Genomic DNA, 5,447 nt, shown 5'->3' with positions numbered 1-5,447 from the left:
CTGGCAGCATAGCCGATTAGCCGCCATGATCATGACCCTCAAGCGACAACTCGTCGTCACAGTAACCTCCATTATGGACTGGAGACAAATCCACCTTTAAAGGCACTGTGTGTGATTTTTTTGTCCACTAGATGTCGCCATTTCAAACCATAACAAAACTTGTTTACCCAAACAATCTCGATCCCACCCACCAGCGCACAGCACTTCCTGGTTCCCCCACCTCCCTCCCTCCCTCCCTCCCAAGCAACGGAGATATAAACAACTATTTTGTGCATAGCCTACCTACTGCAGACGTAAGTACATAAAACAAGCACGAATGCATCTCGGCTATGTATTTGGCTTGAGTAATGACAAATTTCACATGATAGTCATAAACCTTTAGGATATTGACAATAGTCCGCTTGGTAAGACTTATTTGTATAATCTGCTAACCGATCAAAATCCATGTAATGGTTACATGGATTTTGAAAAGGTTACATTGTAACCTAACCTTTTGCATAGCCTGCCCTATTGCTAAGTACAGTTAGGCAAAACGTTGTCTAAAACCAGGTTGACATAGCTAAATTAGGATGATTTCAATTCAATGTTGGGGACATCGCTAGCTAACCACAGCTGTCTGTCAACAGTGAGTAGCTTAGCCTGTGTTTTTGTTCGTCTGCTAATACCAAGACATGGCCAAAATGTATTCATAGTGCAACGCTAGTATTTTCTCATTGTTAGAGTTGTTCAAACTAATTTCAAACGCTTGAATCACTGCTGTATTTTATAGGCAGGCAAACCAAGCTGTATGCCTGAAGCCCAGGCTAGCACCAGTGGGACAAGACAGGGTCGCAGAGAGGAAGGTCGGCTGTAGGACGATAGCAGATCTTGTCGACATCCTGAAGAACCGCATAGCTGATGGAACTGGTCACGTCATCCTGGTGTAGCCCATATTTTAGTTTTGCAAATAAAGTATTTTTTCTGATAAACGAAGTTGTGAAATCAATGTACTGAGAAACATCACATACACTGTCTATTATATAAAGTAGGCTATATATACACAGAAACACAAATACTGGTAGGCACTAGGCTACTGTAGCTAGACACACTCAGCTTTAGGCAAATCTAATGTTACTGTAGAATAGTGGCCAAGAGACATGGATGAAGTCATATCAACTTTATTGGTGTACAGAAGATTGCAGACAGCAAACATCTAAACATCAAAGATGATAGAACATGTATTATACAGGTTTGCTATAAAAGCACAATTTCTCCATCTCAAATATCATAATGGTGGGTCCACTTGTTTTCTATCTTGTCATCTTCTGCATGACTGGATGACTGGCACCTTGAAAATCAGACAAATGGAAACGTGTTTAGTATTAATTTGAATCATCTATTTTGTAGCTGGTAGATATCAAGGCAGGGTTCCTCCACATTGTCATGAATTAGATACTTTTACCAAACCTTGATTTGTTTGGACGGTGTTACAGCTATTTTCTAATGTAACGTTGCTTAGTGAGATAACAACAAACTGCTAACATTAGCGAAGCTAGCTTTTCTCCATGGCCTTTCTAAGTGTTTACACATTACTATACCGTTCTGCGTCATAGTGACAGCAACTGGACGTAATTATAAACAGAAAATGCATGCGAAATTTGTAATGGGAAGTAACGTTATGTCATTCATGTCAGCTTGTCACCAGAATGTCTGTGTATAAGTTATACACGGACGACAAGCTAATCAAATCCTGCAGGATTTGATTAGCTTGTCGTTCGTACACACTACACTAGCAGTGTAAAGTCATTTGAATAGCCGTGAAAAGCAACAGTTAGCCAAGTGATTACAACATTCACAGAACAAATTCACAATATCGATAACAACTTGTACATTTCGCTATCATGCGTAACGTTACTGAAATGGGACATGCAAACGCGATAACGTTACTTACCACTGTGTACAGGAGAACACGGCAGCTCCGAGTCACTTTGCAGGCCAGATATAGCTGCTCGTAGGGCTCTCCATCTAGTGAAAGCCAGACCGGCAAGGTTGACTCTGGTCTGAGATATTTCTTTTCGGCGGCGATTTGGCTAAAGTATGAAACCGCATATATAAGGTGGATCACGGAATGTAAAAGTCAGGAATGCCCGCATCAGGGTTCCGCCATCTTGGTCTACAAAATTCTGCTGTGGGCTGGGAGGGGCTCACTAGGTCGGCTTCTCGGGGGAGGGGTTTCTATGTAAACTGATTCGGGCTGTTAGAGGGGAAGGACAGAGGGCCATCACAACACAGGGAGGGGGCGTGGCTTAGTTGTAAACACAGAAATAAATCACTATACCTCCTCTATATATACAAGTTATTGGTTTGGGGATATTTAATAGTGCAGAATCTTACACACAGTGCCTTTAACAAACTATGAACGAGACCATTACTAAATGGTTACAGTCAGACCACAACAAGCTATTTTAGCTCGGCCATCTCAATTTCTTGCCCAGTTGTTGTATATTTAGACTTTATTTGCACAGAGCCAATTCTGCTAAGGACCTCCATCAATCTCACTTTACACAGCCGGCCTGTCTGTCTGTCTCTCCATCTGTGTGCCTCTTCGCTCTTCCTCTCCACTCCTCCTGATGCTTGTTACGTTCCTTTCCAATTCATTCACGCAGTCGTTGGCCCAAACACACGTCCGCCACGACGGGGACAGCAGTCGCAACAGTTATAATACATCATTATTCCATTATCCGCCACTGTGCCACCATTACCCGCCATGCAACTTGTTAATATGCAGATCACCTTCTCGCTCTCGCTCGGTGGTGACACACTACATAAAGGGAAACGTTGCATGAAAATACAATTACTATGCAAATAAGTCCTGGAAATGACACCGCTGTTCGGGAAGCTGCGGCCTCTGTCTAAGTCATCACACTACTGTTAGGAAGCTGCTGTCTCTGTCTAAGTCCTGGAAATGACACTACTGTTAGGAAGCTGCGGCCTCTGTCTAAGTCATGACACTACTGTTAGGAAGCTGCGGCCTCTGTCTAAGTCCTGGAAATGACACTACTGTTAGGAAGCTGCGGCCTCTGTCTAAGTCCTGGAAATGACACTACTGTTAGTGTTCGGAAGCTGCCGCCTCTGTCTAAGTCATCACACTACTGTTAGGAAGCTGCGGCCTCTGTCTAAGTCCTGGAAATGACACTACTGTTAGCCCCCGTTCACACCATACAGTACGTCGGAGCAACACTCAATCTAAGCTCTACCTACGCTGAACCCACAAGTTTAATTTAGGCGTCCTTGTTATCAGGCGAGGCCGATCACACCACCCGCGCCCGTGTCACGCTGAACCCACGCTCAGCCTTGCTCAAGCGATCGTTCAGGATTCAGTCCTATTTTCCTAGCGTGACGCGTGAAGCTTGAAGCTGCCATGCAGGCATGAAGTCAATGGGAGTTGTGGGTGGGTTCAAGGCGCGCCGAGGAGGCGCTGAGAGGAAAAGAGGCTTCTTGTGTGAACGGTGAAGCGTCAGTTCAGCTTGTGTCTGCCTCAAGCTTCAGCTCTGCTACGTTCCGCGTCCTGTGTGAACAAGGGCTTAGGAACCTGCAGCCTCTGTCTCAGTCCTGGAATTGTAGCCTACTGTTAGCCCTCATTCACCACACAGGACGCCGAACGTAAGCAGAACTGAAGCTTGAAGCAGGCACAAGCTGAACGTACGCCTTGTTGTTCGCACAAGACGCCTTCTCTTTTCCTCTCAGCTCCTCTCAGCTCCTACTCTCGCGCCTTGAACCCGCCCACGCAACTCCCATTGACTTCATGCCGCACGGCTTCACGTGGTGGGTGGGTAGTGATGGAAGGATTGCGCAAAATTGGGCGGGGGGGAGGGGCATCATAGGGACTTAAAACACGCTATTTAACACATTTGTATTTGTATTTGTATTTTTTTGGTTAAACTTCCCTTGCCCTTCCCTTTTCTCATTTATTTTTGCTTATCAATGTTTATTTGGTCATCTGTATTGATCCAGGGGAGAATAATAACCCAGTGTTTGGTGTTCTTATCTCGTTTTTCCCAATTCGAGAAGATATGTTTAACTCCTCTCTTTGGTTTGATGTTGATATAACCACATTCTTTCCTTGTTTTGTTTTGTTTTGTTTTGATTTTATTTAATGAAAATACCAATAAAAAATTTATAAAAAAAACAAAAAACAAAAACAAGGACGCCGAAATGAAACTTGTGGGTACAGCGTGGGTTTGTTGTTTCAAATTTGCATTGCGACTGCGCATAGAGTGGACTGCAGAAATGTACAATGGCAACATTTTATTCTGGTGATTGGGTTGTAATTTCCTCCTCATCACCCCTTCCTTCCCTGATCCTTCCTCGGCTCTCTCTCTCTCCCTCTCTCTCTCTCTTACTCCCTCCTTCTCTCCCTCTCTCTCTCCCTCCCTCTCTCTCCCTCTCTCTCTCTTCTTTCCTCCTTCTCTCCCTCTCTCTCTCTCTTCCTCTCCCTCTCTCTTCCTCCCTCCTTCTCTCCCTCTCTCTCTCTCTTCCTCCCTCCTTCTCTGCCTCTCTCTCTCTCTCCCTCTCTCTTCCTCTCTCTCTCTCTCCCTCTCTCTTCCTCTCTCTCTCTCTCTCTCTCTCTCTCTCTTCCTCCCTCCTCCTCTTCGTCCCTCCCTCTCTCTGCACGCACCCCCTGCCCTGACTGATGGTGTATATGGGGGAGGCAGACGGCGGGTGGCTGAGGGATCACCCTGCCAGCCTCTGACACCGCGGCCCTTTCAGGCCGGGGAAATGATCGATGTTAAATCTAATTTTAAGCACCCCCAGTTTAACTCCAGCAGACAGACGGAGAGAGAAGGCCGGCGTCTGGCAACACAGCTGTGAGAACCCGATAAGACCTACGCTTCAAGTCTACCTGTGTGTGTGTAGGGGTGTGTGTGTGTAGGTGTGTGTGTGTGTGTGTGTGTGTGTGTGTGTGTGTGTGTGTGTGTCTGTGTGTGTGTGTGTGTGTATGTGTGTGTGTGTGTGTGTGTGTGTGCTGAACCAGCGCGGAGGTGAGCAGCTATCTTAAAGGAGAGTTGGAGGGCACTCCTTTTCGAGACAGGAGAGAGGAGTTTTGGTACGCTGAGATGCTAAAATGTAGCCTGGTAAACCAGCCTGTCACGTGAACTCACATTTCATTTGGTTCTGCGTGACGGTCTGGCCCCAACTCTTCACCCAGTCCTTAGCAGGGGCGGGAGCATGGGCGGGCGTAGTTGCCTTGACAGACAACTCCTTCAGCCAATCCAGTCAAACCCAAATCCACTCGGATTTAGAATGGCAAAAACATATTTTCCGCCGAGAAACTCTGCGGTTGCGGCGATACTCCTGTACTAGTTTAATTGTTGTTATTGAGTCTATTTCTGCAATAACTGCACTTTATGGCTGTTTAAACTAGACAAACGCTGACATTACTCCTCAGGACGATCAGGCAAGGATGC

General features: G+C 45.8%; 1 long non-coding RNA gene across 1 annotated transcript; it reads right to left on the bottom strand.

The window, feature by feature from the left end:
* Positions 1–1,141: 1,141 nt before the first annotated feature.
* LOC310794368 lies at positions 1,142–2,157 on the bottom strand. The gene is made up of 2 exons (XR_014553562.1): positions 1,931–2,157; positions 1,142–1,327 (listed from the first exon to the last, which is right to left on the bottom strand). It is a non-coding gene; the product is annotated as an uncharacterized lncRNA (long non-coding RNA).
* Positions 2,158–5,447: the final 3,290 nt, after the last annotated feature.

This window comes from Poromitra crassiceps (assembly GCF_964638095.1).
Source record: "Poromitra crassiceps genome assembly, chromosome: 20".
NCBI classification, from domain to species: domain Eukaryota; kingdom Metazoa; phylum Chordata; class Actinopteri; order Beryciformes; family Melamphaidae; genus Poromitra; species Poromitra crassiceps.
The sequence above is the reverse complement of the archived record's forward strand: the minus strand, read 5'-3'. Positions and strand labels throughout refer to the sequence as shown.